Genomic DNA, 10067 nt, shown 5'->3' with positions numbered 1-10067 from the left:
CCACACAGTGATCATCCACACTGTGATCAAAAATAGAACTTGCGCCATAATTTGCCTGCATAAAAATAGAACTTGCGCCATAATTTTCACTAAGCTCCATCATCTTGTTGCATTCTCAACAAGCATTTCTTGTTGCACATTTTTCAACACAATTTTGTTTGAATTATTAACTTTAGTTATTAATTTTTTTTTAATGTAATTTGACAGAATCAAAAAGTTTTATGCACTAGTAAGGACAAGTCAAACATGAAATTACAACATATCTATTGCCGAGAAGCAAAGCAAAGCAAATTGATTATGATGAACTTAAATATCGATTTATTATGTGTAGGTTATTACTCTGTCTTTTTTTATTGTTAAAAACCGTTAATTAAAATAAAATAAAAATATAACTCCCATAATATTTTAAATAAAATGAAAATATACCTACTAGACATAAGGTTAAAAAACAATACCTAATAAATAGATTGTAATGACACAACCCTACCCTAACCTAACCTGGACTACAATGACAATTTCAAATTTGGTTTTGCTTAATAAACACCATTTAAACTTAAACCTCAGGTTGTGAAACAATTGTATTATATACAAAAATATGTAATGCAGTACGCCATAATTTAAAATTAACGAACCATGTGCATTTTAAAAAATGCATATAATCAAATCGATGATTTCCTAATGGTTTGGAATGTAACGGTATTCGCAGAAAACCTACAGCGAATGTTTATGAGGCAACTATCAAATGAGTTGAAACTGAAGGCGAAACACGTCGCGGCAAAAACATCATCCACGGCCGAAACAGGATGAAGCTCAAATGAAAATCATTTTTTAAGGATAGCTGACGGAGAGAAAAGCAAAAACAGTTAGAAAAAGAAAGAAAAACAATTTGTAACGGTTAGAAATCAAGAAAAGCAATTTTTAATGATACCTAATAGGAGAAAATCAAGAAAAGTTAGAAAAAGAAGGAAAAGCAATTTATAAAAATAGTTGAGAAGTTAGAAAAAGAAAGAAAAACAATTTATAAAAATAGTTGACGGATAGAGAAGCAATAAAAGCGATTCGTATCTCCACTTTGACACGATTGTCAAACCATTGTTTTGTGTTGTGTTGGAAGGGCTCCACACATCCGAGATTGAGTCCGCGTTGGTCCCGAGAGGGAGGAGGAGGGTGGCCTTCAGGGGAAACAGAATTGGACCTCTGCTCTGCTCTCGAACCACCTCTGTTGGGAAAATGGAATTGGACCTTTGCTCAGCTCGCGAACCACCTCTGGATGAAATTGACCAATCCAGAGGTCCTCTGCTCCGCTCGCTTCTATCTCGTGCTTCCAAGTATGTATGCTTCTGTCTCGTGCATACAATTATTTTTAATTTTTGTATGCTTCTAATTTCTTTGAATCAATGAATTATATCTACCAACGAGAAGGAAAATACATGAATTATGCCCGACTTACCAGATTCTTCTCCACTGTCTTTGAATCATTCAATTATTGTACAAATGCATTATATGTAAAGACTACAAGGAAAATATAAATGCATTATATGTACAGACTACAAGGAAAATATATGCCTAATTTACTTATCAATTTCTGTTTCAGAATGTATGAACTGTGCTAACTTACCATTTTTTCTTTTGTGAAACAGTTTGATAGGGTCTTATTTCTTCTCTGCGACAACGTCATTTCTTCTTCGGAGCAGTCGCTCTTTGGTGTAGGGTTATTTCTTCCATTCTTTGGTTCTTTGGTACAAGGTTGTTCCGCTCTTTACTTTGGTGCACTGCTTTCTTTCATTCTTTGGTACAAAGTCGTTATGTTCTTTACTTTCTTTCACTCCTATTGAACTGTCAAACCATAATAGCTCGTTGGCCTTGGTGAAACCGATCCCTCTGGAGGTCCCGAAGATGTCATCCTCCACCTTAGGCTTCTCCTCGCACACCGCCACCCGACCTGCCCTCCCCTTCTTGGGCGAGGCGACTGCCTTTTCTTTGCGCCGGAACAACGCCACCATCTTTGCAGTGCGAGTCTTGAGCCCCTAGCATTGCCGCTCCGTAGCTCTCCTAACGGTGCCCATGATAACTCAGCGGCATTTGGCAGCCGAATCTTGAGGCCCCCCGCAACGGGCAATGCGGGCCGCTGGCTGAACCCTGCTATTCCTCCTACATAACTGGCCGTAACACCTCTACATGGGAGAACAGACTGCGCCATCATCGTGTTAACTAAAGACACAGATCAGTGTAGCGAACCATATTGAACTGTCAAACCATAATGTAAAGCAGTGGAATGGATAGGTTCTTTGCTTCGCTACACTCCTATCAAACTGTAAATCAAAGCAGTAGATTAGAAGCAAATGGGTGGTGAAGCAGGTATGTTAGAGACCAGTGGTGAAGTTGATTAGAGACAAGTGTTGTGCCAGGCTCCATGGCGTGTCAAAGAGCTATCATGCACATGGCAGAAGGCTAACATGCAAGAGTTTTTCTCTGCTGTGGGGCACGATTTAACATGAAATTTGTGTAATACACATGACATCAAAGTTTGGTTAAAGTTTCTATCTATTAATACACAGACATCAAACTTTAACAAAAGTTAAGTGCCTCCCTTTACTTTTGTTTTCCTTTCAGACTTTGGATAAAAATTCTTTGGATCTCTAACATTGCCTCGGGACATGTGAGGTCTCCAATAAGAGGTCAAATGCTAAACTTTGGTTAAATTTTTTGTGAGGCCAAATTGCTAGCGGAAACTTTCGTTAAATTTTGGTAAGAAGAAAAAATGTTGCGCAAAAGAATCGATTAATGGGTAGTGAACGGCCAAAAACTTAGGACAAACTAACTTATGTTCAGCTCGGAATGTCTTGAAACCTGCGAAGCCGGCAATAAGACCCTCAACTTTGTTGCCTAATCAGAAATTAGATAATAACATTTATATTATTTTTTAATATGAAAACTTTGGTTAAAATCGTGATGCACATCAATATTCTTGATCAAACACAGGATTAATACCCGATCAATGCCGAATCGATTGCTATTAGTCCCAGGCAGGGACTAATAACTGATGTGTTTCACCACCATATGTTCAATTCCACACCACTTCTACTCCTTCACGCGTCCCTTGTTTCACTGCCATACCTGATATTGGATGGGATGTAATACAACGCATTCAACCACCACCAACTTCAACATAAAAACACTAAATTTTTCCAAAAAATAAAATTCTAAAACGTTTAAACTTTGTTTTAAAAAATATAAATTAATATTAAAAAAAAATATAAATTAATATTAAAAAACCCACCGTCACCAACTTTGACATTTATTTATTTATCTACATATGAATTCACTGTCAAACTTTTTAAAATGTTATGATTAAATTTAAAAATAATTTACACCTTGTATTGGCTTGTTTTTACTACTTTAATTCCGTTGTTTTCACATTTTTCAACCAACAAAACTATCATTGACTTATTTAAAGTGTTATGATTAGATTTGAAAATGGAAACCTTAAAAAGATGTGTTGCGCGTGTAAAATCAATACCACATAAAACAACGGCTGAAAACTTTACCGGGAATTACGTTGAAAACATGTGTTGAACATGTTCTCCATGGAACCAAACCGAGTTTCAAAAAAAATTAATTTCCTCGTAACTTCCTTGTAACTATGGGGTAACACGGGCAAATAAAATAAAGTTTGTTGATCATAAACATAAAACAAAAGACCTATCCCAAACAAACAATACCATTTATGAGATGATTTACCACCTTGTGGATAGATTGCTTGCTCCTAGTGATGTTTGTTGTTTCTTGCTACAATATTTCATTGGATTTTACTCAGTCTCATTATCTGCACACTTGTGGTCGTGAAAGAGTTGCGACTTATCCAACCACTGGTGTAATGAAAGCTATAGAGGTCCATGCTATGAGAGCTTGGGCCTCCCTTCATTGAAGTGTCAAATAACCATTTGTTGACGGGAAATCCCACTTGTAGCTTGGTGAAAGCACTGAACTGGTAAAAAATAGTAAAGCAAACCCAAGCTAGATATGAAAACACAAAAATATCATGGGTTACCATATTAACTAGTTGTATTGTCATGACAGGTAACATGTGTGAATACTTCCAGACTTGGCCATGTCATCCCCTCTTTAATACCTTGAGAGGCGGTAGGGTGACAGACCTTCTCCCAACTCTACAAACTCTATTTCCAACACCCACATCAAAATAAAATTTCATAATATTTAAAAACGAAATTGATTTAAAAACTTGACCCAATAACCCCTTAACTTTAATCTCAAAACTTAATAAAATAAATTTTTACTTATAATTAATAATACTTAATCTTTTAACTTTATTTCTAAATAAATCTCTACTTATAATTAATAATACTTAACCATTAACTCTATTCCTAAAGAAATCTCATGATTAAATTATAAAACAAAAATCAATATAAAATTTTCCATAAAAATACATCTTTAAAAATACAACAATGTACCACAACACAAAAATAATGGCATTAAATGTGGTGCCTAGAGTTGTACTTGCTATGGGAGTAGATTGTACCATGTTTCACTCTAACCTTTACGTACTTGCCAACTTGTCGAATGTTGGTTTGTTCACAACTTGCAGATTCCTAGGGGGTACGGGTCTAAATGGCTAGAGACAAGTAGGTGATTATAATGGCTTTTTCTCCCTTGGAATTTGGAAGGACTCTTCCTAGGATCCTATGAGCTGACCCACTCTTGACACTTCAAAGAATAAATGTAAAAGGTCCCATGTAATGGAAATGATTTCAGTCGTACGATTAGCTACTTCAATGTTATATTATATGTTATCCAGAGTCATTCCAATTGGCACTGCCCTTCGGGAATGGGTGGTTAAATTATATAATTATTTATTGATTTAAATGGTTGTGATAATGGTATTTTTATGTCAAAGTTATCTCTAATTAATATTTGTTTTTATAAATAATTTTATAGGTTATTTTTTATTGAATAATAATTTAATTTATATTAATATATTTTATTATATAAATTATAATGGACGTTAAAAGTATTATTTTTGAAGTTTAGTTCGATTTGTTGAGGTTTTATTATTAAAGTAATTTGTTATTAGGAAGTTACGAGTTCAATTTGTTTTGACACTCTCAGGATTGGGCTTAAGATAAAAAAAGATTAATATGATTTATTAAATAGATGGTAAAGGTTTGGAATTGAAATTAGTCTTGTGTTTTTATTGAACATCTTGTAATTAATAGTCAAATGACTAAATTATTGGATAGTGAAGATTAAAAATATGACTATTTGGTGTTTCCGTTTTAATTTGTAATCCTTTATAGTAAAGTAATGCAAAAAATACACAATAGTTAACCATAAAAGTTTTTAATAAAAAACCATAAAATGTTTACAGTTGCACCTCTACCATTTACAATACAATATATAAGAGCCCAAGGCATCCAAAACCCTAACCAATTAAACCCGTTAGATTTAGTAACCAAAACTACGTTACAAATGATAGAAAAACTATTAATGTCATGTTGACGGTGCTGGGCTCGCCAACATTCACGGGATCACCTCGGTATGAAGTCCCAACTAGACCTCACACCATTTGGTGTGGGAGTCCCATCCAATATGATGGCTCGGTTGCCATTATCTTAAAAATTCGCCTCAGCTCTTGCTTGTCAGCACAGGAGAGTGGTTTGCTTTGTCTTCAAGTAGTGAGGTTCGCTTGCTTGGTGATTGCTAGTGTTACTTGTGTCAATGGTTCTTTCACTGTAGAGGGAGAAGGTGGGAGTGAGTCCCAGGTTAGAAGGGAGGAAGCCCCAACTCTGTTAGGAACACACAACACAACAAGACGTGCACAGCTTCCGGAAGAGCATTCCACACGGATGCAGCGGTCACAATGCACAAGGAAAGATAACACGTACAACACACCGCGGAGGAGTCCGCGCGAGTGCGAATGGTTGTTATAGCAAGTTTACGTGAAAGGTCTATCTGATGTCCGGAGAGGTAACCAACACGGGCAAGATAGCATTAACAGCTCATATAACACATTTTCATTAATATATACGTATTATGACAATTGAATGAGTTCAAGTGTTAAAAACAGGTTAAAGAAACATGCATTACAAGTGTTCAAGATCAATCTTACAACAGTTACAATACATGTATGAAAATGTGCTGGCCTATTCGCAAGCTTCTGAATTAAGTGAAAGTTCCAAGACACATCGTTACACCATACATCACTAACCCCGTGGGCGATGCATTGGAGCCACTACTTCTCAAAGAAAACATTACAGACTCTCAAGGCTATATGGGAGGAGTCGAGGTGAAAAGTCCCCTTCCATGTACAAATGAGGGGGTATTTATAGCCAAAGGTGAAACTGACACTTGTGGTTGTTCGACTTCCCTCATGATTGTTTGACTTCCATGACCTTTCGACTTTACATGACTCTTCATATGACAAGTGGGTCTCTTGTACTTCCACATTACATTACATTGATTGACAATATGGGTAGAAATGTGAATGACATGACTCATGACAAGACTTGACATGACAGTGTTGGTACATTCGGGCAGCTGCTGGTGTTCATGTCGAGCTACAATGTTGCTGGGTGATGGATGTCCTCATGGTGTGTCACAACTTCACCTTTGTATGGAAAAGTGCGCGGAGTCTTCAATGGACGTTGGGTTCGCTTGATGTTGCATTTGCACGTTGCTCCTTGCTTCCATGTTGGCATGCTCGACAGGTTCGCCCGTTTGCGAAAAGTGCATGTTCGTCCGTCCATGTATGTGAACACATCCTTGCATGTTCGTCTGTTCACGAGCACATCTCTTTGCATGCATCTTTTGTTCGTCCGTTGGCGAACATGTCCTTCTGCATGTAATCCCTTTGTTCATCCCATCTATCATCACACCATGTTTGTTTGTGTACCTGTATTTGCAATCACTCATGACGAGACGACATCAAATCCATAAACCTCCTAGCCTACCTCCTAGCCTCTGTGCAATTTTTTAGGGGAATCAGTCCCGGGGTGACTGCCGGGTCAAATTCTTTAGTTGACCAGCATGAAGGTTGATTGATCTTCTTGCTTGGTGCTTCTACATTGTTCTGGGTGACAATTGATCGAGTCGATGGTGGGGTGAATGTCTGGCTATCAAAGGGGAATCTGGTCGTCAGAATTTTAGCAAATGACTAAGTGTGTGATCGAGTGAAAATGTGCATACGTGATCTTACAAACACACACTTACATGACTTGACGACGAGACGACTCAAACTATCCAGACACATATGCTCAACATGACTGGCCGACGGTGTCAGCAACAAGCACGACGCTTGTGATTGATTGTTGGACGACCACGATGACACTTGCGCGACAATGTATATGACTCTGTGTGTGAGCATGATGGATGTTTACATAGCGAACACAACATGTACACATGAAGCGAAGACCTTGTGTATGACCAGAACATGGTTGCAAGCATGACATTGACATCAACATGCAAAATTTGTCGGTGGAATGATCAAGCAAGGTGGGTGCGAAGACTCACACGAGCTCACGGAGTGAACCCGAGTGTGTGTATTCATCAAGTAAAACTCTCAAAGGAGGCTTTGAAATTGGATGCAGGACAAAATTTTGGAGGGTGTTGCAGCCGCTACAACACTTGGCGACACACTGGTAGAATTCCAGCTTCTCTGTTTTGGTTCATTGTCAGCACATGGCCTTGGTCTTTTGAGGAGTATTGAATCGTTGTGTGGGTTACTTCGGCTTCCCCACTTACCCCATGGACATACATGGTTCACCTTTTGCCAACTCAATCAAGCACAACAAAAGTTCATCTTGATCATAATGCTTCAAAATCGGGAAGGGTAGTTTAGCTCGTGAGATGAACATTTTCAGAGTATAAATTTTTATCTCTGGTGTTGTTCCGCTAGCATCAGGCCTGGACAGTACCTCGGCAGAGTCACGTAGGAACATACACATTACTCCACTACTAGCAAGCTTGGTCAGTACCCCGGTGGAGTTGCATGCTTCACCTCTCTGCGTAGGAAGCCTTTCTCTTCTTTCACCTTTATATTTTTTTAGGACTGTGCATAGGCACTTATTTATTTTGGGGCAGAAGAGGGATCCCATCTTATTGAGAGCAAAAGAGTTTGTTCCCTCAGAGAAGCATGTAAGACCTCTGACATAGGTTTGCTCATTTAGATTTTCCCCTTCTCCGTTTCTACTAGTTGGATGAGCTTGAACACATAAAGAAGAAGGTTGAGTGCAGGCATGGGGTTTCCCAATGTGGACACAGGTTCATGGTTGGACCAAAAATTCCCTTGCAGACGACTCATATTTTCTGTCAAGACTTCATCCGTCGAAGGTTATAACTAAGCACAGAGAATACGAACACAAGACTGGAAAAGTGTTGCAGTGTCACAAGTCTCTTCATATCTCAACCACATACTCATTCAAAAGCCAAAACTCAGTAGATGGCAACACTTATTTCTGGAAACAAAAATAGTAAGGTATTAAGCAACTCAAACAAACGTGAAAAAAAATAGTAAGCGAAGCAAACCAAATGAAAGAAATGATAGTAAGCAAGGCAAACAAAATGAAAACAACAAGCAGTAAGTAGACTATGTACATGGCATGGGGTGCAGCCCGACCTACTGGAAGTAGTGCTTGAGATCTTGTCCGTTGACAGGAAGGTTGTCAATCCTCCCGTCAAGTGATTGCAGACGGTATGTGTGTGGTCCAAGCTTCTCATGGACTGTATATGGACCAATCCACAAGGACTGGAACTTTGTATTTTTTCCTTTGTCTTCATGGGACTTATCCCATTTCAGAACCAAGTCACCAACACCGAAGTTAGCTTTCCTTGCAAACTTCTTATCGAACCATCTCTCGATACGGTTTTGGTGAAGTGTGAATTTTTATTTTGCTTTCATCCTTTCTTCCTAAAGCTTGTGGAGTGTATCCATCCTACGCTGAAATAGCTGGCAAGGCTTGCCTTGGGATTCTTGGGATAGCTAAAGTGCAAGCAAGTAGATGTTAGGTGGAAGGATGGCTTCTTTACCATTGACCAGGAAGTACGGTGAAGTATTCAGAGAGGGTTTGGGTGTTACGTAGTCAGCCCATAGTGCATTTGTCAAGGCAGTATGCCAGTTGCGTTGCTTAGAGAAAATGGTCTTTTTGATTATGTGGATGAGGTTTTTGTTTGTGGATTCTATGAGACCGTTTCCTTGCGGGTAGTAGTTGGTTGAGTGTTTCAGCACAATACCATTTTGTAATGCAAAATAGTAAAGATTTAAAGATGAAAAGTACGTTGCATTATCAAAAACAAGTGATACCAGAATGCCGATGTTATGAAACCAGCTCACAAAAAGATAGAAAAGAGAGATCCACGCCTTAGAATTCAGCCTCTTCGAGGGGGCAACCTCCTTTACATTACATAAATGAACAATTCTTGGATGATACAAATGAAAATAGCTCCTTTCTATATATAGGAGTCTAAGTGGTCCCAATACAATCAAAGCCTACATAACAATAATATTGTAGGGCACAACAGTAACAATGGTGGGCTTCTATGTGGCATAATAGTAACAATATGGGCACTACATGGGTACATCAATATAATAAGTGGGTTATACTAATAACAATAAGGGGTTACACTAGTAGTATAGGGGCCTAACATGCCCCTCTCCTTCAAAAAGCGTTGTCCTCAACGCTTGAGTAGTTCTTGATGCTTCTATATAAAATTCTTGTCCTCCCATGTGGAATATTCAGCGGGTAAGTTATTCCACTTGATGAGATACTCTGAAATTGATCGATTTCGTAGCTGTCGGGTTCTTGTTTCTATGACTGCTCCAGGTTCCAATATGATTTTTCCTTCCTCTTCAATTTCTGGCAATATTGCTTGAATTGGGATCTTTTGCAACTTTTGAATAAGTCGCCATACTTCTTCGTTCTTCTTCCATTCATCCGTTGCTTCGTTTATCCAATTTGGTTGGATAATATAAATAGCACAAAACAATGCTTCCACATCCTCATCCTTGAAGCATCTTCCCATTCGGTAAGGTCGCCATTTTTTAAGTGCATGTA

At 38.2% G+C, this 10067-nt stretch overlaps 1 pseudogene; it reads right to left on the bottom strand.

Annotated features, from left to right (window-relative positions):
* Window positions 1-1712: 1712 nt before the first annotated feature.
* On the bottom strand, window positions 1713-2200 carry LOC149264844 (photosystem II 22 kDa protein, chloroplastic-like; annotated as a pseudogene).
* Between the last annotated feature and the right edge of the window lie 7867 nt (window positions 2201-10067).

Source organism: Pinus tabuliformis, chromosome 6, assembly GCF_031772625.1.
Source record: "Pinus tabuliformis cultivar Carrire ecotype Pingquan chromosome 6, CPIR1, whole genome shotgun sequence".
In the NCBI taxonomy this organism is placed as follows: domain Eukaryota; kingdom Viridiplantae; phylum Streptophyta; class Pinopsida; order Pinales; family Pinaceae; genus Pinus; species Pinus tabuliformis.
This window is presented reverse-complemented; position numbering and strand designations above follow the sequence as displayed.